Source organism: Vicugna pacos, chromosome 13, assembly GCF_048564905.1.
Source record: "Vicugna pacos chromosome 13, VicPac4, whole genome shotgun sequence".
NCBI lineage: Eukaryota > Metazoa > Chordata > Mammalia > Artiodactyla > Camelidae > Vicugna > Vicugna pacos.
In genome coordinates, this window is record NC_132999.1 from 57,948,552 (window position 1) to 57,973,080 (window position 24,529).

A 24,529-nucleotide genomic window follows, 5' to 3' on the forward strand; every position below is an offset into this window, starting at 1 on the left:
AATTTTATTGCAGTGAATGAAATCAGAATCAGGAGGCCTTACCCAGCTGGACTTCAGGAAGACCTTATTATGTTCTTTCCTCTACCTAAGGAGTCTTTTAATGCTCTGTCACTCCACTGAAGCAACAAAAGCACAGGCAGGACTTTACTATTTACACTTACAAGTGTTCAAGACTTTCCTTTTTCCACAGTAGAAAAAAAAAATGCTATTGATCTGATTCTGTGCCTGACTACATATAACACTGTGCTTCTACAGACATGTAAAAATCCCCGTTCATAGCCAGAGCTGTTATAGGCATACCATGGAGGACCCACAAGATTTTTTCAGGGGTGTATAAAAATGTCTGCAACCTGAAGATATGTTGTGGCTGTAAACATACAGAGATAACTGCAAAAGAGAAATAAACAATTACATAGATGTCTATGAAAAGTCACATTACCCAAATTTCACTGTTTAATTTGGTATTCAAAATTTTTATCACATTTGAAAATAATGTATATATTTAGTTTTTCAACTTTATGTTTTGGAATAATTCCTGGGTATATATGATCCTCTGAGAGATCAGAGCCAATTTTAAATTAAATGGGCTTCGAGCAGCCAACTAATTTCAAGAACTTCAGAAGTTATAAAAACCCTTACGAAATTTATACAAATCAGCAGTTGCATTTAATACATGATCCAGTCACTGGTCAGAGGGTTTAGGGTGGTGTGGGTTGGGCTTCAGAAGTGAGAGTGCTTCCTGTTGGCCTAGAAGAGATCGTGAAACGCCCTGGTCTTTGTCTGGAGGGATCACGCCTATTTCCTTTCAGAGATGATTGGCTTTTCCTTTGCTTATGATGATCAGGTCTTTGGTTCTGATGACTATTTTAGGAGTAAAATGTCATAAGTTTCCAAAGAGAAGAAGGAGTTTTTCCATTCTTCCAGTGCCTTTTCGCTGCTGGTGAAATGGCCTAAGTGTCGGAGTTCACACGCCCGAGAGATTCCGTGAGATCAGGAAGACCCCGCTGGGCTGGTGCAGGCGGCCGGGAACTTTGAGGGTTTAGAACACGAGGCTGCTGCCCGGATGAGGCACGAGGCCAGGTGCCTGCCAGCTCGTAAACTCCGCTTTTCAAACAGGCCTTAGGTATCTGCTAAATCAAACCAGACTGTCCAAGCCTGTCTCTCCCTGTGGACCATAGACTGAGAGGCACACCACAGTATCCAGAACACACCCAGTGCAGAGGGGCCATCAGAAGTGCAAGAACCTGCTACCTTTAGGCAGGTGACTGTCAAATCTGGCTAAGGGGTGGAACTTGGGGAACTTAGCTAGAATGTGAATTGCAGGACCAGCTTCACAGGATCTTGAGAGGAGGGGCGGGAATCTGTGTTCTCAGCACATTTCCTGGGTGGTCCTGTGAAGCTGGTCCTGGGTAACAACCGTGCGAGGCCAGGCATTCTCCATCTCTACACTGTGGGCACTTGGGGCCGGATCATTCTTTGTCGTGGGGACTGTCTTGTGCACTGTAGGATGTTCATCCCTGGCCTCTACCCACTAGACGCCAGTAGCTCCCCTTCCTGCGCCCCTCCTTCTGCACAGTGTGACAACCAAAAATATCTCCCGCTATGGTCACATGTGCCCAGAGGGACCCCTTTCCTATGGTTCTGGGCCATTCTATATTATTCATGACGATGACGATGACAATGCAGACAGAGATGATCAGGAACCAGGCTCGGTGCCAAGTTCCACAGGTTATTTTGTTTAATCTTCATGGTGATACTGTTAGGCATCATTTCCATCACCATTTTATACGATTTGGAGAAGACTTAGAGAATTTAAGTCTCACTTTTTGCAAGGTCATGGGTAATCAGTGGTCCCAGTTTTAATCCACCTGTGTTTGACTCCTCAGTGGGTCCCAGGCAGCACTGAGACATCCTTATCTTATCTTCCAAGGTGTGATCTTGTCAGTTTAACAACTGACGACTCCTAAATGTCTACTCCCCCAGATCCAGGCTGGCTCCACTTCTCATGCCCTGCTCTGCCGTTATATTCTGACCTCAGATCAGTCTCCTCTCTGACCCTGAACGTGCCCTGCTCACTTCCACTCAGAGGTCTCGAACCCAAAGCTCTACAGGGGCTAGACGTCAAAACCAAAGAAACAAAGTGGGCTCAGGACAAGATGCCAAAGGTCAACAAACCCCTCAGACTCATCCAGGGAGACATGGGGATGGCAGGGGTGGGGGCAGATCAGAGGGCAGCTGCTTCTCCATCTCGCCTTGTGACAGTGTGTACTGAGATTATTGGATTTTTGCAGTTACTCAAGAAAACCTGAAAATTGTCATAATACACATTTGAACATTTTTGGTAGGTCATTCAAGTAGGAAAAAACAAAAAAGCCTGGTTCTGGGCTGGTTTCAAGCCTTCACCTTGAAACTCTAGCCCAAACTTCCTTTCTAAGACTTTTCTGCATTTATCTGAGTCCTTCTCATCCTCCGTGGCTGGGCTCAGGGCCCGCAGCCATGCATCCTCCCTGGACCATCCTAACTCCTCTCCAGCATCCCTTATCATCTGTATGCACACCCTGGCCCTCGGTCAAGCGTATGGTTTGACTTCTCCTCTATTTCAGAAGTTCTTTCATCTTGTCTCCCCATAACAGTGAGAGCTGCTTCCAGGGACAGGACTGTGACTTACATTCTCTTTTGAGTTCCTTATAGCACAGCACAAAGCTCAACACTCAAAATGCGCTTGGTGAGTATCTGTTCCACCGAACAAAACCCTTCCTCGTCGTGAACCCTGGTGTCTCAGGTTGGCATGCAAACCTGCTCCTCTTGCTGGCCCTTTGCAGACTATGTAGTGGGTCTGCATCCACCACAGAGAACCTTTTACAAAGGGAAAATCCTTTTCAGCCTCTAGGCTGAAAGCTTCAAAAATTTTGAGGAAATTATATGAGACCATATACCTTGATTTGCTCAGCTTTGGTTGTTATTAAAAAACTAGATTCCTGTAAAGAAGATGTGGCATATATGTGTATCTATCTATCTATCTATCTATATAATATATATATTTTTACTATTTATTTATTTATTTATTTTTATTTATTTTTATTATTTTATTTTATTATTTTAATTTTACTTATATATTTTATTTATTTATTTTTATTATATTTATTTATTTATTTATATTTATATATTTATTTTATATATATATATATTTTTTACTCAGCCATAAAAAAGACTGAAATCATACCATTGGCAGCAACATGGATGGACCTAGAGATGATCATACTAAGTGAAGTAACTCAGACAGAGAAAGACAAATAGCATATGATATCGCTTCATATGTGGAATCTAAAAAAATGATAAAAATGAACTCATTTACAAGACAGAGAGACCCACAGACATAGAAAACAACAAGCTTATGGTCACTAAAGCAGAAAGGGAGAGAAGGGGTAAGTTAGGAGTTTGGGATTTGCAGATACAAACCACTATATATAAAATAGATAAACAGCAAGGCCCTACTGTATAGCACAGGGAACGACATTCAATATCTTGTAATGGCCTATAATAAAAAACATATATATGTGTGTGTATAACTGAATCACTATGCTGTACACCAGAAACTAACACAACATTGTAAACCACCTACATGCCAATAAAACAGACAAAACAAACTAGATTCCTGAACACACTTGTTATTCCATTCATTCCTTTTTCTTAATTTGGAAAAAGGTAAATGTGAGTTATTCCCCCCTCTCATCCTTTTCTAGTTAAAGTGACAGTTTTATACATCTCTGAAATCTTCTGGAATCTAAGATCATTTTCTTGATACAAAGAAATGGCTAACATATGAATTCTCAAACCCTCAACCACCTGTCAGCAGCCATTTAGAGTACCACCGCTTGAGAACTCTCCAGGCAAATGTAAATTTATAACTAGGCTTTGGCTCAAAATCCCTATGGTGTCTGCTAGGTGTAAGCTATGCACAGACTTTAATTTTTAACTTCTCTTGTTAAAAAGTAGTATGTGCTCATTGGAGAAACTTTAGAAGATACAGTTAATCAAAGAGAAAATAAAAATCATCTGCAATCTGACCTCCCAGAGAACTGGGCTTTTTTAGAGTCTCTCTCACACACACATACACATATTCATATACACATATAGTACAGGTATAATATATAACATATTACATACATTCATGCATATAATTTTTTATACAAATGGAATAATCTTATACATACTCTTTCAAAAACTGCTGAAGCCATGAATTTTGTGGTTGTAAGTAACAGAAACCAACTCTGACTAATGTAACAAAAAAAATCTATTGCACTCCCCTCTTGTCACCCGAAGTCCAGTGCAATAGATTCCCTTTTAAGGAAACTATCCCATTTACCGTCGAATCAAAAAGAATAAAATACCTAGGAATAAACCTACCTAAATGACCTATATTCCAAAAACTACAAGACACTGATGAAAGAAATAGAATATGACATAAGAGATGGAAAGATATATTGTGTCCTTGGATTGGAAGAATCAATATTGTTAAAGTGACCACACCTACTGAAGGCAATATACAGATTCTGTGCAATCACTATCAAATTACCAGTGACATTTTTCACAAAATTGGAACAAAAAATGTTAAAATTTGTATGAAAACACAAAAGACCCCAAATAGCCAAAACAGTATTCAAAAAGAAGAACAGAGCTGGGGGCATCATGCTCCCTGACTTCAGACTATACTGCAAAGCTAGAGTAATCAAAAGAGTATGGTATTGGCACAAAAACAGACACATAGATCAATGGAACAGGATAAAAAGTCCAGAAATAAACCCACGCACTTATGGTCAATTAATCTACGACAAAGTAGACAAGAATATACAATGGAGAAAAAAACAGTCTCTTCAATAAGTGATGCTGGGAAAATTGGACAGTTACACATAAAAGACTGAAATTAGAACATTCTCTAGCACCATATACAAAAATAAACTCAAAATGGATTAAAGACTTAAATGTAAGACCAGGTACTATAAAAGTTCTAAAAGAAAACATAGGCAGAACACTCTTTGACATAAATCACAGCAATATTTTTTTCAAACCTGCTCCTAGAGTAATGGAAATAAAAACAAAAATAAACAAATGGGACCTAATTAAGCTTAAAAGCTTTTGCACAGCCAAAGATACCATCAATAAGATGAAAAGACAGCCTATGGAACAGGAAAAAAATATTTGCAAATAATGTGACCAACAAGGGACTAATTTCCAAAACATACAAACAGCTCATACAGTTTAATAACAAAAAAAAGAAAACAGAAAAAAAAGCAACCCAATCAAAAAATGGGCAGAAGACCAAAACAGACATCCCTCTAAAGAAGAAATCCAGATGGCTAACAGGCACATGAAAAGGTACTCAACATCACTAATTATCAGAGAAATGCAAATCAAAACTACAATGAAGTATCACCTCACACCAGTCAGAATGGCCATCACTAAAAAGTCCAGAAATAATAAATGCTGGAGAGGGTGTGGAGAAAAGGGAACCCTCCTACACTGTTGGAGGTCACTATGGACATTCCTTAAAAAACTAAAAATAGACTTATCATTTGATCCAGCAATCCCACTCCTGAGCATATATCCAGAGAAAACTCTAATTCAAAAATATACATGCACTCCAATGTTTACAGCAGCACTATTTACAATAGCCATGACATGGAAACAACCTAAATGTCCATCAACAAATGACTGGATAAGAAGATGTGGTATATTTATACAATGGAATACTACTCAGCCATAAAAAGAATAAAATAATGCCATTTGCAGCAACATGGATGGACCTGGAGATCATCATTCTAAGTGAAATAAGCCAGAAAGAGAAAGAAAAATAGCATATGATATTACTTATATGTGGAATCTTAAAAAAGGACCCAAGTGAACTTATTTACAAAACAGAAACAGATTCACAGACATAGAGAACAAAATTATAATTACTAGGGGGTAAAGGTGGTGGGAAGGGATAAAATGGGAGTTTGAGATTTGCAGATACTAACTATTCTATATAAAATAGATAAACAACTAGTTTCTACTGTATAGCACAGGGAACTATATGCAGTATCTTATAGTACCTATCATGAAAAAGAATATGAAAATGAATATATGTGTGACTGAAACATTATGCTGTACACCAGAAATTGACACAACATTGTAAACTGACTATACTTCAATAAAAAAGAATGCAAAAAAAAAAAAAAGGAATCTATGAAAAATACCAAGAAGGCTCAAAGATTCAAATACCAGTTTGAACAACCAGGTCTTGAGAATGCTGGGGATCAGGCGAATCTTGGAATCTAGGTAGCAGGACAAATTATTCAGAGTGTTTCTTTTGGGAAGACTCAGTTCCAACCATTTTCTGGTATTAAAGCATTCCATTCCAGATCTGAGTTTCTGGGAGAAAGGTCTGACTGGCCTAGCTGGGTCACGTACTTGAACTGCTGGTATAGTTGTTCCGGTTGTACACAGCATAACTCCTGGGAGCATATTCACACTGCAGTCTAGGACTGTGCAATGCCCCGCCAGAGCAAACTTCCTGGTGGCTTTACATGTACATGCTCACCTTGAATGACAGTTCCCTTCCCAAGTCACTGGGATGGGGGCAGGGAAGTTCCCCAAAGCAAAGGCGATCACTAATAGAAGGGAGAGGAAAAAGCTGGGCAGGCAAACCCCCAAAATGCCCACTCTCCGTGTTTTCGTGAACTTACTATCTTATAGGCATCCTTGATGTAATTTAGTGGTCTCCTTTAGCGGTTTTCTTTTCTTTTTTTTTTTGGCTGTATAATACCCTGTGATATGACTATGCCACACTTTATTTGGTACAATTAGACATTTTGTCTGTTTTATTCACTGCTCTAACCCCATCACTTAGTCCCTAGCACAGAGTAGATGTCTAACAAAAATCTGTTGAATTAGTTTGCATTCTAATTGTTCATACAGTGTTGCAACGGACAGCTCACAAATGGATCTTGGCACATACTCATAGTTATTTCTAATAGGGTGACCGACTTGCCCTGGTTTGCACAAGGCTTTCTGAAGATCCCGTGACCTGGGTACCACCTCAGTCCTGGGCAGACTTGGTCACACAACAAGGGGTTCTGCACCCAATTCCAGCATGGCGGGTGAGGGTGATATCCAACACCGTCAAGCAATTCTCAGACACCAGCTGGGAGCCCTACGATTCAACTCAACCCCAACACTATCTACCTGGAGGTCGTGTCCGATCTCACAGGCTAAGGGCTCAGTCCCATGGGACTGCTCCCTCACCCGCCAATTCAGAAGACAGTCGCAAGTTCAGGTTGTCTCCTGTGCGTCTGACCAACTGGCTAGAGGTCAGAGGTTCCAATGACCCCCTCCTTGGGTTTCATTAATTTTCTAGAGCAGCTCAGAGAACTCAGAGAGACATCTTACCCACTAGATTACCGGTTTATTGTAAAAAGGTATAACTCAAACAACCAGATGGAAGAGGTGTATAAATAAGGTGAGGAATGGGGAAAGGTCACAGAGCTTCCATGCCCTCTCCAGGTGTGCCACCCTCCCCATGTCTCCATGTGTTCACCAACGCAGAATCTCTCCAAATCCCCTCCTGGATTTTTATGGAGGCTTCATTACACAGTTACAATTAATTAAATCATCGGCCGCTGGTGATTGATTCAACCTGATCCCCTGCCCGGCGGTGGTCAGGATGGGGTGTGACTGAAAGTTCCGATTTTCTAATCACCTGATTGGCTCCCCTGGCAACCAGCCCCATCACTAGGTGCTTCCAAAGGTCACTTTATTAACACAATAAAAGGCAGCTTCAAGCCTTCCTCACAGGAAATTCCAAGGGTTTTAGGAGCTCAGAGGCAGAAATAAAGACTAAATATACATTCCTTATTAAACATCACGATACCCCACCCTACAATTCAAGTAACCCCACTCTGATCTGAGCTCTCGGGGTCTTCTCTTACTGATGGTACCTCCTCCTCTCTGCCCCCGCCCTCTGCCATCCTTCCCAAGGGGCAATCACGCGGGAGGGATAAGAAAGAACATCAGGATGAAGGCAAAGCGGGGAGCAGCCAAGACGTCCGGCCTCCAGCCTGGCACCATGAGTTATCCCTCAGTCATCCCTCTGAGGGTCCCTCTGTGTAATTAGACCCTCCAACTGTGCCCTTGGAGAACATTTTAGAGCCAAAGCCATTTCTTCCTCCTCCCTGGGCGGAGACTGAGGTCGGCAGTGGGAAGAGAGGCTTTGCCCCTCTGCAGGCAGTGACGAGCCCCCCAGACGGCAGGAAGGTCCCAGGAAGTCAGCCCAGGTGGGGTCACTTTGGGTCCAGGGTCCACCCAGGGGGTGCACTCTTGATGTATCTCCACGCCTCAAAACTGCACACCAGGAACCATCTACTGCTTGATGACAAGTGCCACTTTTTCATATACTTCTTTTCCCCAGAAAATCCACCTTCTATTTATCAAAATAGCACATACATGGAGTTTTTAAAAGCCAAACAGTACAAGGCTTATAACAGACACCAGCAGCCTCCTGCCCCTCTCCCCTCACTCCCGATTCCACCTTCCCTAAGACAAACCTCTTTTTGCTCTTTGAACTACTCATGTTGTTTTCAGATAGCATGCTTATTCCTCCACTTGTTGGTTCTTAAAATGCAGGTGTTACCTAACCCAGCGGGGCTCAGAGGGTAGACCCTCAACCAGCAGCAGTGTCTGCGTAGCACCTGGGAACTCATCAGACAAGCAAATTCTTGGGTCCATCCCAGACCTGCTGAGTCAGAAGCCTTGGGGGCCAGGAGCCACCCCTCCGGGTTCAAACACGCCCTCCAGGTGACTAACCAGCTAGTTTGATAACCACTGGTCTCCTGTCGCCCTGCTGCAGATTTCAGTATGTAGATGGGGGACTAGGAATAATGTGTGTGTGTGTGCACGCGTGTGTGCACACGCACGCGTATGTGTGTGTTTAAAGCTCCTGAAGCTGGCCCCACTCATGGACTCAAAGTTTCCGTTTTTCCCTTATCCTGTAGGAGTTTTGGTAGCTTAAGAGACCTGGTCAGTGAGGATGTTATTAATATTTTCTTCTCTGAATTAGCCTCTTGCAAAATAACCTCTCTTAGCACTGGCTGTCCCCTGGCTAAAATGTTCTTCTCCCCAAAGAGTCTCAGTGTTGTTGCAGTCTTCCTAGCTCCCTGTTTTAATGACATGGCTCTCCCCACTCTTTAGCCTCATGTCCTGTTTTATTATTTTTCCCCTGTAGCCTTCATCACAGTCTGACATACTATGCACTCTATGCATTTCAATTCTTTTCTTTTTTTTTTGAGGTCTGTATTCTCTCCATTAGAATGGAAATTGCATGAAGATAGGAATTTAAACTTTTTTTTTCCTGCCAGATCCCCGATTTCTAGACCAGCACCGTTCCACAGCATGCAATTAATTGAACCACAAACGTCACAGCAGCCCTGTGTGGCTGATGGCTACTGTGTTAGTGCACACCTAGACGGGGCATGGGTGACAGTGTCCTTCAGTGTGCATTTAGTGAAAGGTGGAAGTAACAACTGAAAATGAATGAACACTCCTCCTCTGGAGGGTAGAATGCCCGTCATATGCAGGGTAGGATCTTGGAACATGACCCTCTTGGCAACAATGGAAGAATAAAAATTCTGGTTGTTGGGGCCAGAAGAACGGGATTCTGGTTCTGGATCCAACACCCAGCAAGAGAAAGAACAGCTGAGTTGGAGAAAACACAGAAACGCACCCTAATGTAACACAGCCATAGTGGTTAAGGTCTAGGGCTTTTAAAAAACAAAATGGCCCCCCAATTTCTTTACATGAAAATGTTGTAATGTATTTTTAATTGGATGAGTTCTCTAAAGGAGATGAAAGGGAAGTGGCTGCCTGCCAGTGTTAAGTGCCTCAAAAACGGGTCTCAAAATCAATTAAAGCTAAAACTAATTAGCAGAGGAATTAATTGAAAGAGAGATTAAAAAAAATTCCATTGGTTTCCAAACTACTTTATGAACAAAATTTAGTTTGTGGCTCCAATTTAAATCAATACAGACTGAACATGGTTCTCAAAAGCAGGGCTGCCGGGACTGAAATGACGATCTTCTTTTAGGGCTGCTGGCTAATGGGCTCAAAATTTTACAAGCTTGGCACATACCAACAGGCAGGTGCCACAAGGAGACGGAAAACGCAGGAGTCAGGGCCACTCGAAGACTGCCATAGAAACCCATCACCCGCGTCCGCGTTGGCTGACCTTCATATCAATAGCTCTTAACCAAGGAAAAATTATCTTTCACTCCTGCAATCAAGCGTTTCAGTGCAAAGCAATCTCCATTTATTTGTGCCATTTTTTTTCCCCTAAATGGCTCGAGTATGGCAGAAAAATGCATGAAGTGGTCTCAAGTAGTCTTTCTGACGTTTTCCCTCGACATTCCGCCTCCCACACCCCCAACCATTGATGCTTTCTCACAGTTTTAGGCTCTGACTTCAGCAGACAGCACTGGGTGGGACATGCCACGTGCCAGCTAAGGACTAAGTTGTCTAACGAACATGAGTTAGTGAAAGATCACACCTGGCCAGGACACCTGCAGCTCCCTGGTTCTCCCCTGATGGCTCTCATCCCTTAGGTTTTCCTGACGGTTTCCTGAAAGCCTCGTTTTCTTTCTCATTTCTTTAGAAATCCACTTTTTCTCCCAAACTCCTTTCCGCCGGATGCTCCCACCTCCTTGTTTATCTTTCCTGTTACAGGTGATATTTGGGGGCCCTTCCTATTTGCCAAGCTAAGCACTTTATGTGAATTTTCTCAGAGCCTTCATCTATTGAGAGCCTACCATGTGCAAGGCCCTGTTGTAGGCAATGAGGATACAGCAGTGAACGAAGGGATGGAAAATCCCTGCCCTCATGAAGGTTACACGCTAGTCGGGAAAGCAGGAATACATGCGATAAATTAGTCCCATATACAGATTGTCGGGACGTGCTCAGTGCTAAGGAGGATGTGGCGAGACTGAGGGATTGGAAGTGTTGCTTGGAGGAGGTGAGTGGGTTGATATCCTAGATGGGCAGCTAGGAGAGGCCTTCTGGGAACGGGACAGCTGAGTCAAGACCTGAAGAAGTGAGGAATTAGCCATATGGATGACTGAGGGCAGGGTATCCAGTTAGAGGGAAAAACCTGTGCCAAAGTCCTGAGGCAGGAGCATCCTTGTGTGTTTACAGAACCACAAAGAGGACCACACAGCTGAAAAGGAGTGAAGGAAGATTTTGTAGGACCTGAGGACAGCGGGAGGTCATGGGAGCACGTGGACTTGGTGAGCTGGGAGCCACTGCCACCTTCTGAGTTAGGCAGCAGCATGGCCTGACTTAAGATTCCACAAGGATCACTGTCTGCATCATGAAGAACACAGCAAAGAGGGTCAGGTGCAGGATCAGATGTCACATTTGATCATTAAAACGACCCCCTGAGATCATCATTGCTATCTCCCCATTTCACAGATGAGTGTTGCAAAGGCTAACTTTAAAAAAAAAAAGTAAAGCCATGATGCTCATGCAGATAGAAAATGAACAAGTGACCCCCTGCCAAAAAATGTTAACTTTACTCAGTATGAGTGAACTGAGCAAATGTTAAGAGGCTGAAAAACAAACATGTTTATAGCTCAAGAATGTTGCAATGAACAGCAGATGAAAGCAAAGCTGGCATCTTCCACGTGGGCCAAGGCAGGCCACGGGGCTTCTACAGGACAGAATGTGATTTGCATGTCTACAGACAAGCAGTGTTCTGCATTGCTGTTGGTTGTTTATGACCTGTAAGAAATCAGAATCAGATAAACTGGAGAGCTGTCTTCTAGACAGTGCATGACTTTGGACTGAAGTGCACATTTTTCTTGTTGCAGGAAAAAAGTAATCTGAGGCTTAAAGAGCTTAAGAAACATACTCAGGTCACTGAGAAAGTGTTACTGGGGGGGCCTGAAGCCAGGTTTTTCTGACCCTTGAGCCCGTGCCCTCCACCTCTTACATTAACCAGGTGGATGTCCAGTGAGTCAGGAAAAGTAGAGAACTGTTAAAATATTTTCAGAGATTTGGAGGGCAATAAAACTTGGTTATGTAAGGCAAAACTTCCCCTCAAACTGTATAGCTTAATATCCAAATCAACAAATATTTCCTGAACGTCTGCTCTGTGCCAAGCATGGAAATAGGGCACGAGGGACCCAAAGATAAATACGAAATAGCTTTCAATGAGCCAGCAATGTAATGATGCAAAAAGCAACCCCAGCTCAGCGGCAATGCTCAGAATGCACTGAATGCATTCACCTAGCACGCTGATGGAGGACCCCGCACCCTATTCTCTGTGTCTGTGATGTTGCCAGAACAAGAAGTGTGAAGCATCCAGATATGTAAATGTGCCCACTGTCCTGCGGATTCCATAGAAAACTGCAGCAAGGGAGATTCACCGTGAAGTGTGCTGGGAGAGCTGCTTGAGGGAGCAGGATAAGGAAGGTAGGCACCTTGCGAATGTTTTCATCCCAGATTGAGAGGTGCTTTGCTAACCATGGTAGAAAGTGAAGGACTAAGGTTAACTCATGGGAAGGAGGAAAGATGGTTTTTAGAGAAAACCCGTGGCTGTTTGTGATGATTAGTGTTACGTGTCAACTTGACTGGGCCACAGAGGGGTTATTCTGGGTGTTTCTGTGAGGGTGTTTTTGGATGAGTGTAACACTTAAATCAATAGACTGTGTAAAGCAGATTGACCACCCCAATGTGGGTGGGCCCTGTCCCATGAGCTGAAGGCCTGAACAGAGCAAAAGGCTGACTCTCCCCTGAATAAGGGGAAATCCCCCTGACTCACCCTGCAGATCTTGAGATTTGTCAGCTCCATAATCTTGCGAGCCAGTTCCTTAGAATGTATCTTTTTCTATATGTATCTACATTCTACTAGTTCTGTTTCTCTGGAGAACCCTAGTATACAGCTCCAATTGCCTTTTTCTCTCCATATTGTTTCTTTTCTTATTTCATTAAGAATCCAATTTCTCTTTTTTTAACCCCTGATCTTGCTCATCTATGAATTCCAATAAAGATGAGAGCTCTGTTGATTTTTTTCTTTGTCAGTTTCTGGGCAATGGAATTGTGACATCTTTACCACACTGGTCCCAAGGATTGATTCAGTTACCTGCCCAACTAGGGGTGTGCTCCCTTCCACCATGGGTTCCCTATGCAGGTCTCTCCTGAAATAATGAATCCTTTAGGGTGCTTTTAACTGCAAGCAACAGAAAATGTAACTAAATGTGTGCTAAATAGGAAGGACATTTGTCAACTCAAGTCACTATCAAGGACTCTGAAGGTGAGATGAATCCAGGGTTGGCTAATTTGCTCACCACCACCAACAGAAGACTCAGGAGCTTTCTCTGCCACCATATTTGACAAGCTGGATTCCATCTGGGGTCACGTATTGACTAAAGCAGCTCCTGCCTTCGCCTGCAGACACAATGGCATACAGCAAGAAGAGGAACATTGCCTCCCAGCAGCTCGTTTTATTTCTGAGGACACCTTTCCCAAAAGCCCCACAGCAGGCTTCCTTTCATGTATTATTGACCAGAAGAGAGTCAGTGTCTTTCCTAAAACAGTCCCTAAGCAGGAGGAGAGAGAAACCTCCTTGATTAGCTTAGGAAGACTGAGATTCTCCCTGGAGAACTGGGAGGGGTCCAAGCTCCCCAGACTGATATGGTCGCTCTGCGGATTCTAGGATCAAAGGAAAGGGGAAGATGACCATAAGGTAGACAACCAACAGTGACGGCCACAAGTAGTACTAGGACAAACTTCTCAGGGAGAGGCCATCCCTTTCTTGCAAATGGCTGCCTGCTAGAGAGCTGGAAGTGGAATAAAGACGTATTTTAGGGATTTCAAAACCAGTGTGTGCAGCGGGATTCAGCTTTAGGTCTTGATAATCTATAAAACTGAGGGAAACCAGTATTTGTAAAATAGAATCCTAAACGTATTTTCCTCCCTGAAGACTGAGCTATTAAACCGTTGCCAAGTCAAAACCAGAGGCCCATTAAAGACCATCTGCATTCTTCTCTCTAGGGATGCTTCCAGTACCGTTCTCTCCCTGCCTCCCACCTAGACGACCTCGTTATTCTGGACAGAGATCAAGAGAAGACTGTGGCATCTGCCTGTACCGTATTTATTCTTTCCAAAATTACACATCAAACACTTGTGCGAGACTCAAGTCATGAGTTAACATTTATTAGGCAATAATTTGTGAATACTGTGAATACTGTCTCATTCTCCAGGCTGTCCTTTCACTTTGTTGAGAGTGTCCTTCGATGCACAGGAGTTTGTAATTTTGATGAAGTCTGATTTATATCATTTTTCTTTTGTGCTTGTCTGGACAAGGTATGAATAGACCTCCAAGTCAAAAATGTGATGGAGGTGAGAATAGATGCCAACTGGGCAAAACAACAAACATCCACTAGGATATTAGCAGCTTCACAGGTTATTAGACAGTTAAATGAGATAACAGACACCAAGCCCTTAGCAGAGAGTAGGTGCCTATGTAACACGGGAGATAACTAAGAATGCACTCTGCCCAACAGCAAAAGCCTGGAGATAAACCAAGTTTCATTCATGGAAGGACCCATTAATAAATCATGGCAGGATTAACATGATACAGTAATCACATATGATGAACCAGAGCAGGGGTCAGCAAGCTGCATGGCCTATTTTTGTATGGTCTGCAGGCTAAAAATAGCCTTAACACTTTTTTAAACATTTTTTTTATTGAGTTATAGTCATTTTACAATATTGTGTCAAATTCCAGTGTAGAGCACAATTTTTCAGTTATACATCAACATGCATATATTCATTGTCACTTTTTTTTTGCTGTGAGCTACCACAAGATCTTGTATATATTTCCCTGTAATCTACTGTATAATATTGTTTATCTATTCTACATATGCCTGTCAGTATCTACAAATTTTGAACTCCCAGTCTATCCCTTCCCACTCCCACCCCTTGGCAACCACAAGTTTGTATTCTATGTCTATGAGTCTGTTTCTGTTTTATATTTATGTTTTGTTTTGGTTTTTGGTTTTTTTAGATTCCACATATGAGCAATCTCATATGGTATTTTTCTTTCTCTTTCTGGCTTACTTCACTTAGAATGACATTCTCCAGTTCCATCCATGTTGCTGCAAATTGCGTTATGTTGTCAGTTTTTATGGCTGAGTAGTATTCCATTGTATAAATATACCACACCTTCTTTATCCAGTCATCTGTTGATGAACATTTAGGCTGTTTCCATGTCTTAGCTATTGTAAATAGTGCTGCTATGAACATTGGGGTGCAGGTATCTTTTTGAAGTAGGGTTCCTTCTGGATATATGCCCAGGAGCGGGATTCCTGGGTCATATGGTAAGTCTATTCCTAGTCTTTTGAGGAAGCTCCATACTGTTTTCCACAGTGGCTGCACCAAACTGCATTCCTACCAGCAGTGTAGGAGGGTTCCCTTTTCTCCACAGCCTCTCCAGCATTTGTCATTTGTGGACTTTTGAATGATGGCCAAGAATAGCCTTAACACTTTTTAAGGGTAATAAAATAAGCAAAGTGACATAGCACTTGTGGCCTGCAGAGCCTAAAATCTTTCCCATATGGCCCTTCCCAGAAGTTTGCAGCTCTCCGACCCACAGCAACTTGCAAAAATGTGGATGGGTCTTAGAAGTGAAAGAAAAAAAGTCCCAAAATTTTGTATATATTATGACATTTTTTTATAAAGATAAAAATCAACTAAAATAAAAATGGGCTTTTAAGGAGTCCATACAAGATGCAATAAAAACATAGGAGAAGAAAAGCAGGGGAAAGAGGGAATTGGAGAGAATGCTGGATACCCCAGGAGGGGCAAATGATTACATGTTCCAGGGGATGAGGTGGGGGGCAGTACATGTTTGATGAAGATCCTAGATTTCTTTGTGGGGGGTGAAAAGATGGTGCTCATCACCTTTTTTTTAAAGAGGTAGTTAATTAACTAAATAAAAGCAGGCTCTGCATGGACCAATGATGAGAGTATATGAGAGCCAAGGCATATAATTCACCCAATACGGCACTGAGGTCCAAGAAAATTAACAAGCAAAACATATCATCTGTAAAAATTTTTTTAAATATCAGCATATAGGGTAAAAAGTAAAATAATAAGAATCCCTCTCTAGCCACTTGTCTACTTCTAATGCCATACCCCAGCAGTAACCACGGCCATGTGTCTGGGGGATATTCTGCTCGTATGAGGATAGAAACCACCGCTAAAACAAAGAGACCCCCAAACATCCAGGCGCATAAAAAAGAAACAAGCTGATGTCTGTTCTGCGTGACAGTGGGCTGTCCTGGCTCTAACGACTGCCTCTCAGGTGGGAATCCAAGCTCCTTCTGTCTTGCTGTTTCACAGTTTCTCTTATCTGCATGATGGGAGAGAGCCCACCACCACTTCTGCAGCAGGGGAATGGGTCACAGGACACTTCCATTCCATTTATGGGCAAGGCCTAGGAGTTGCACATATCATGAATGTTCATGCCATTGGGCAAATCTTAGCATTCAGAGAGGTATCTCATCCTGAGATTCTAGCATTCCCTTCTGTTCATACAACAACTATACATGTAGATGCATGCACCTTAATTTATGAAACTGTATATGTATGTATGTATGTGTGTATATATATGTATATCTCCATCCTACATAAGCTATTGCTGTTCTGTAGGTTGAATTTTTCAGATAGCAATATATCCTAGAAGTCCTTGCAGATTATCACAGGCAGTGTGCCTCCTTTTTTGAAATGATTCCACAGTGCTCCATTGCATGGAGGTAACACAGTGCACATAACCAGCTTCCTTTTCAGCAACATTTTAGTCTTCTCCAATTGCCTGGGCTCTTCTGAAAGACTTGATGATCACACACATGTATTCACATACATACACGTATTTATGTCATTGCAAAGCAAGGCGTCACAGCTCCTGATGAGAAGTCCAGCTTTCCAAGTGATAGTCCTGGACTGGCCTTCTCACTCTTCAGCATCAGTGTCCTCAGGTTACTCCTGATACAGGCAAAGAAACTCGCAGGGAGATCAGCTGGGCCACCTGTGGTCCTGTAGCGGAGAACCTGACTGTGTTTCAGTCAAATGCTACCTCCCCCCAGTCATCACATGGCACAGCTGGAGCCAGCAGGGACCGTGAGAGGCTCGCTCTTCTGCCAACACCAGTTTTGTGGATTTTGAGATGAGGCTAGAAAAGGGAAGCTAGCAGAAAGAGGAACACTAGCCTTTGTCCTTTAAACTGCTCAGCAAGAAGTTCTCTCTCACAGTAAGATGAGATTGATTTTGTCCCTGGTTAATAAAAACTGGCAAAAAAACAAACCCCAAATCCCCTCTTCTCAGGTTAACAGCTTCCTATTTTCTCCCAGTGCCTATCAAACACGGTGAAGCTTTCCCGGGCTTCCTTTGCTTCCGTACTGCAGAGGTGCCACTCCAGCGAATTCAGAGAGAACCCGCACAGGTGTCACAGCTGTCACAGGCTGAGGGCGCCCCGAGCAGCTTCCAGGTGTTCAGAACTGGTGATACCCTGCCCTTGTTAACGCATGTGATTAGCAAGCTTTAGGAAGTGTTAGGAATTCTTTAATTGCACGTGTCATTAAATTAGACTCTTCCATCCCAGAAGGCAATCCTGAAACAAAACCCTGTGCTGCAACGTGCTGGGAGTGGAGGGGGTGAAGGGAGAGGCCGACGCAATGCGATGGCTCCCAGGGCTGAGCACTGAGCTGGTTGGGACCCAAATGGGCTCATCAAAGTCTCTGAGACCCATCCTCTGTGTTGGGGGGAAACTGGCATCCAGGAAATTGAGTAACTTGCCCATGTTACTGAGTGGTAGGGTTGGGCTTCATCTTTGGGTTGAGCTGGCTTAGTGCTCCCTGGTTTTGCTCTCTGGTTGTACGGCTCTGCAGATTTTGGAAGCGGGCACACCTGGCTCAGCCCTCCCTGCCCGCCACCGCCTTTTGCTGCATCCTTGTAAATCACATCTCAGTGCTCGGCCACACTGCAGGTCTGCGAATCGTGACTCCACCAAGCCTTCTCCAATGTGTTCAATGTTTCTTCCTAAGAAGTGCACTACTTCATATGGTTAGTTGTCATTTTTGTCTGATAATACCTATTCCCCTTTCCTGGTAATAGCATATGAATTTCCACAGAGGGGACCATCCCCTCTCCCACTGTCAGTTTACATGATTCAAGCGAAGCCGACATCAGCCTCCTCCGGCCACAGTGATCGGCTCAGCAGTGAGAACATTCCCCAGATTGGGCCTATGGATAATCTCCCTGGGACTTGTCCTGGAACCACTGAAAAAAGACAATCTCCTTCTGCTGGAGCTGCTAATCTAGTAGACCGCAGGCTCAGTGTTTTTAATGGCCATCTCATTGTCCTGTGGGACGATCATCCCTAAAATTGATGCCAATAAAGGGGAAAACAGAGCTGAGAGGAGAGAGAGATGTCAGACAACTTTGTTTCAGCACCTGGATCTAACTATGCCTGAAGCCACCCAGGCATATACTTAGATTGTTTGGTCATCTGAATCGTTAAAATTCTCCTTTTGGTTAAAGTGGCTTGAGCTGTATTTTTTATTTATTTATTATTTTTTTTTGTGGGGGAGGTAATTAGGCTTATTTATTTACTTTTTTTAACGAAGGTACTGGGGATTGAACCCAGGACCTCATGCATGCTAGGCATGCACTCTACCACTGAGCTATACCTTCTCCCTGAGTTGTAGTTCTTTTTTTGCACCCAAAAGAGTCTTGAACATGTGTTCAGTATCCTTCTGCATCCTGGTGATATCTTCCTCTGAGTAATCATTTTACTAAAGTTTCACTTAAACACAGAAGCCTCCCAAGAAATTCTGCAAAACATAATGTCTTAGGAGGTGTGGTTTTATAGGGATAGCTTGATAAAGACACAATCCTTTGATCCACCACGTGTACACAGAATCTAGAGCTTCTTAAGTTAGGAATGTTTTCTCTACATGTGCACACAGACACACACACAACTTCACAAAGTAAGGGAGAAATTAAGAGCAGAGCAGAGAGGAAAACGGAGAAGCACAGCAAATACTAACAATATATCTCCTTTGAAATTCACAGTGCATATCTATTGCAGCTAAAGAGACTTAAGACTGGTAGGAAGAAGAACATTTGGACCAAGGACAGAAAAACTGGGGGCAGTAGACGAAGAGTAGGATGGACATTGCTAAAGGCTTAAACTGTTACTCCATGGGGAAAGAAATAGGTTTTTTTTTTTATTTTTTTGTCTTCCTGGTCTATAGTTGAAAAAAAAGATTAAAAGTTACTCCCCTTACACGAGCCAGAGATATTTCTGTTCACTGAATGTACAAAAATATTCCTAAGGAAAAAGGAAGTGATCCAAAGGCTTAGCTATTAGAATCTCTGATGCTAATGTCATTTTATTCTGAAGATGCTCTTCCAGATAACTTAGCAACACCATCTTATTTAATTTCCCCCTTCTCTAAGCATTCTTCTGTGAGCACAATTATTCTTCCATGGTCCACAGGAGGAGACCTTTTTCTGCAGCTACCTGTGAATTTAGTATTGGAGACACTGAATGAGTGTTTGCTCAGGTGACACTGTGGGGCTGATGACAGCCCATTCTTATTTGAGTAAACAGAAGGCTCGCATCCGCAGTCCCAGGAAAGGGTCTTAAATAGTAAACGTGGGGAGTTAGTCTACTGCAACTTTACAGGTTTTTAATTTACAAATCTTCAGGGCTATCTGTGTTCGAGGTGCTCTGGGGGAATCAGGCTTGAAATAGGAGGCGGTTCTCAAAAGAATCAGACCCTAGAAACTGAGAGAGGCGGGCTCACACATGATAAGACTACAAAAATAGCAAAGGGATAGAAGCTCAGCTCTAAGGGAGAACCGAGAAGGGAGAGGTGAGGCCAGCTGGAGGACTGAGAGGGCCTCCTGAGCAGGTGGCCCTGGAGCTGCAAACGGAATTAGCCATGGAAGATGAGTTGGGTTGGGCATTCCAGACAGTGGAGTCAGGAAGGGTGGGAAGGGCAGGGTAAGCTGGGGAGCAGAGTCTGGGGTGGCTGGAGCCCTGGATGTGTGTGGTCAGGGATTCCTGATCTGCAGGCTGCAATTCCACCCTTTATTTAAGAGAATAAAGTGAGATACAACTCAGTCACAGAGACACTGGATTACGGGTAACTTTGAAGCCACTCGAATTTAGAGAAAGGTCATCATTGGGAAACATCGACAACTTACCTTTCTAAAGAAACAATTCCTTGGGGGCACACCTCTTAACTTAGGCTAACACATTTCTCCAGTCACTGAGTAAGCACTGGCCGAGTACTAGCTCTGTTCCAGGCGCTGTTCCAGGCACTGGGGATGTGTGAACAAAAAAAGGCAAAGAGCTGCCCTCATGGAGCTGATGTTGATAGGAGGAGCCCCCTGATGAACAAACCAACCAACAAACACACAGTCCGAAGGTTCCAGGGAAAACAAAGCAGGACGAGGGGGATGGAGTACGAGGGGGAGGGTTGCGTTGTATGTGGGTGGTCACAGAAAATCCACCCGAGAAGACTAGACGCTTACAGATGAGCGCAGTCCTAGAGGCGAGGGAGGCAGCTGCGCGGAGACTGGGCAGGTAGCGAGCACACAGCCCTGAGGTGGGGGGCGGTGCTCAGCATGACTGAGGACAGCAGGGCTCCGGGAGCTCAGGCAGGGCGAAGGGGGCAGAGAGCGGACAGAGGTGAGGTAGGAGACAGTACCAGAACCAGAGCCAGGATAAGAATTTAGAATTTCATTCTGAGTGAGTTGGGGAACCAAAGAAGGGGGCTGAGCAGAGGTATGCCCTGATCTGAACTCACTTTAAAAGCGTCATTCTGGCTACTGTTTTGTTGTGACTTGAGTGTTGGGGGCAAGGCAGGGGCAAGGAGACCCATTAGGAAGCCAATGCAATAATGCAAGTGGGAGATGGTGGCTTGGACCAGGGTGGTGGAGATGGAAGTGATGGGGAATTTGGATTCTGGATGGACTCCTAAGAATTTCTAAAATTTCTAGATGGGTTACACATAACACGTGCTAGAAAGAGACACATCAAGAATGCCTTTGAGGTTTATAGTCTGAGAACAAGAAGGATAAAGTTCTCTTTTGCTAACCAGTGGTGGTGGTGTGCACTCGGGGGAGCAGATCTGAGAGTTGAAACCAGGATGTGAATTTTGGCTTTACTGAGTTTGAAATGACCATGAGACGCCCAAGTGGAAATGTCAGGTGGGCAGCTGGATATAAGAATGTGGACTTCACAGCAGAAGTCTGGGCTTGGGACAGAAATTGGGGAGTCCTCCATGTAGAGATGGTTTTCAAAGCTAGCAGACCAGGTGAATCCACCTGGGGAGTGAGTACAGATTGACAAGCGTTCCCAAGACTGGAACCCCGGGGACCACACCACCAAGAGATGAACGAGATGTAGAGAAATCAGCAAGGAAAGGGGAAAAGCAGCGGCTGGTGCAGCCAGAGGAGAGTCGAGAGGGAGTGTTGTCTCAGCTGCCACACACGATGAAAGTGTTTCAAGAAGCAGGGAGAGGTCAGCCTTGTCAGGTGAGCTAAAAGGTCATGGGCGATGGATGTAGTTTGGGTTACTGATCTTTGATATTTTCTCAGAAATATTCTAAATGAGGAACACAGCTAATTTGGAAATGTAGGGAAGCAAACACATTGCATTCATGTGGCATCATTTTCAAGTTATCATTGGAGACTGTGAGATAATAAAAAAAAAATAGGGAGAGACTGGTCTCTGCCCCTGGTTCCTGGCACAGAGCACCTGAAACCCCAGTACTTGCCCGACGGCACCAGGATCATCCTTTGTTCTAACCCTTGGTCTTTGATCCTAACATCTGACACAAAGTTCCTAAATCCCTTGGAATTTCCCAGGTTAATAGCAGTGTCTTTTGCCCTCGTGAGGCGTCTTGTGGGCTCTGGGACAGAAGCTGGTTACAGGAAAGACCAAGCCTAGATTAGATGCTTGGAGTTCTTTAGCCCCACCCCCCACTCTCCAGAGAAGGGAGAGGGGCTGAAAACAGAGTCAATGATCTGCCATGCTCACATGATGAAGCCGTCATAAAAATCCCCAAAGCGTGGGGTTCGGAGAGCTTCTGGTTTGGCCAACCATGGAGGTGCGGGGAGAATGGTGCGTCTGGAGGGAGCATGGACGTTCCTTGCCCTTTCCCATACCTTGCCCTCTGCATCTCTCCCCTCTAGATGTGTATCCCTATCCTTTATCATATTCTTTTATAATAAACCAGTAAACAGGAAATAAACTCTTTTCCCGAGTTCTCTGCTTCATCATAACAAATAATCAAACTCAAGGAAGGGGTTGTGGGAAACCCTACTTATAGCTGACAGGTCAGAAGCACGTCTTGTGGGACCTAGCCCTCACCTGTGGGATCTGACGCGACCTCCAGGCAGACAGCATCAGAACTGCGTTCAGTGGTAGGACACCCAGCTGGTATTGCAGAGAATAGGTAGTTGTGGGGGGAAAAAACCCACACCTCTGGTGTCAGAAGTGGACTGTGAGTGGGCTGACAGTGCCAGAGTAGAGAAGACACACATAGGAGGAGAAGTGAGGTTTTCTTTACAAATACAGAATAATTTAGATGGTGGTAACTCTACTTAGTGGGGTCTTTTTGGCTTTAATGCTCAGAGAGATGGTGTTTCCTCTCTGCTTTTAATCCCCATGGTGGAAGAACATTGAGATTCTAAGATTACAGGGAGGGAGGGGCAGAGATAAGGAGAGGGAGGGAGGGAGGAGGAGGGGGAGGGGGAGGAGGAGGGGGAGGAGGGGAGGCGGACAGAAGGAGGGGGAGGGGGAGAAGAATGCACACAGAGGAACATGCCCGTGTGAGCTAGAAGGGTAGTGAGGGGTGTAGAAAGGACCCAGGCAAAATCCTAAAGCAGAGGACTGTCTCTATGTCTTCTTTCCTCCCCTTTCAACTCTTTCTCTTCTTCCTAGAAAATTCTGTGCGCAGAAGCTACTTGATAAAAACTTAATAATGGCCACCTTCCCAAGGCACCTGCATTTCTAGGGTTCCAGAAGTAATTATGTGGGTTCATGGGCTGTGTTCATAATTTTATACAGCCTAATGGAAATTGTACATTAATTTTCAGTAAGGCTGCATGGATAGTTCTGACACTGAGTGACCAGAGAGCAACATCTGTGTTTGCGCCTGTTAAGTCTTAGAGTATTTTAAGTGGAGAAACTATCACATAATTAACATGGTCTGACTGGTAAAAATCTTTTAAAACATGGAACCCATGGGAGGGCTAGGGAATAACAGTGCCGTGGTAGAAATCAGCAGTTTGAACACTTTCTTCCTTTTGGGAAACTTGGCAGGCTGGCACTTCCCTGCACACTTGAAGTCAAATAAAGTCACGTGTCTTGCTTGAGCCCAAGAAATGTGAACAGTAGTGGTGCCTGGCCATTCCTAGGAAGAAGCCTTTAAGAGTTAATGTAACATTTGCTACCTTTACTTCCTGTTATGGTTACTAGAGACATTTCAGATTGTCCAGGCTTCATGATCACGGGTCCCTGAGGAGAGAGTTCCACTAAGTGGAAGTGGACATGTGGTACAAGCAGGAAATGAGTCAATGTTGTTTTAAGACACTGAGATTTAAAGATGCTTGTTACTGCAGCACACATAGTCCATACTGACTAATACAGAAATTGGCACCTTGCAGTGAGATGCTGCCATAATCCAAACCTAAAATCTGTGGCATTGGGTCAGCAGTCACTAGTAAGTAGCAAAGAAACTGTAGTCAGAGGTTGGGGGAGACAGTGGCCCACATTAAGGAGAAGAAAATCGTCTGGCAAATTCTCACCTGTGGTGACACTGGGAAGCACATCACATTCCTAATGAGCAGGCACATTTAGGTGAGCAGGTTGGAAAACAGAATATAATTAGGGTATAAAGGCTGCTATTGGCTGCATTGGCCAGGTATTCCAAGTATGAGATGAACTCAGAAAGGAGTTGGTCAGTTTGCAAACAGGAAAAGAAAGGAAAAGGGGTCCATGAATTCAAAGACGTGTAAGTTTGGAAGGGACAACTGCTTCTCAGCTACATGCACTAAAATCTTGGAAGAGTAAACAGTGAAAGTAAAAACTCAGCCTGTGACAAAGGTCAGATGAAGGGTGTAGCCATTGTTGACTAAAAAACAAAAACCAAAAAACAAAAAACAAAAAACCCTGGACCTTGAGCTTGGCGTCCTTCCTAAAGGGATAAGGGTATTTTTGTGGGTAAGAAAGAAAGTAAACTATTTGGTGACCGGAGTGATAGACTAGGTAGTTATTTGTGCTGGCACCAGTATTTTCAGGCCTTCTCCTCCTGGGCCCGTGCTAGGATCCCACCGCTCTGCTCATCCATCAGGTGTGGCCAGGTAGCTTGATTTGGCCATGTGCAATGCAAGCAGAAGTACTTCTTAGAGAAAGTCTTAAAGAGCA

The 24,529-nt window shown here is 43.7% G+C and overlaps 1 protein-coding gene and 1 non-coding gene across 3 annotated transcripts in view; both read right to left on the reverse strand.

Moving 5' to 3' along the window:
* The window catches only part of KAZN (kazrin, periplakin interacting protein), a 993,570-nt gene that overhangs the window by 596,549 nt on the left and 372,492 nt on the right, over positions 1-24,529 (reverse strand). The gene's annotated exons all lie outside the window — the stretch shown is intronic.
* TRNAA-AGC (transfer RNA alanine (anticodon AGC)) lies at positions 18,706-18,777 on the reverse strand. Its single transcript has one exon. It is a non-coding gene; the product is annotated as a tRNA-Ala (tRNA).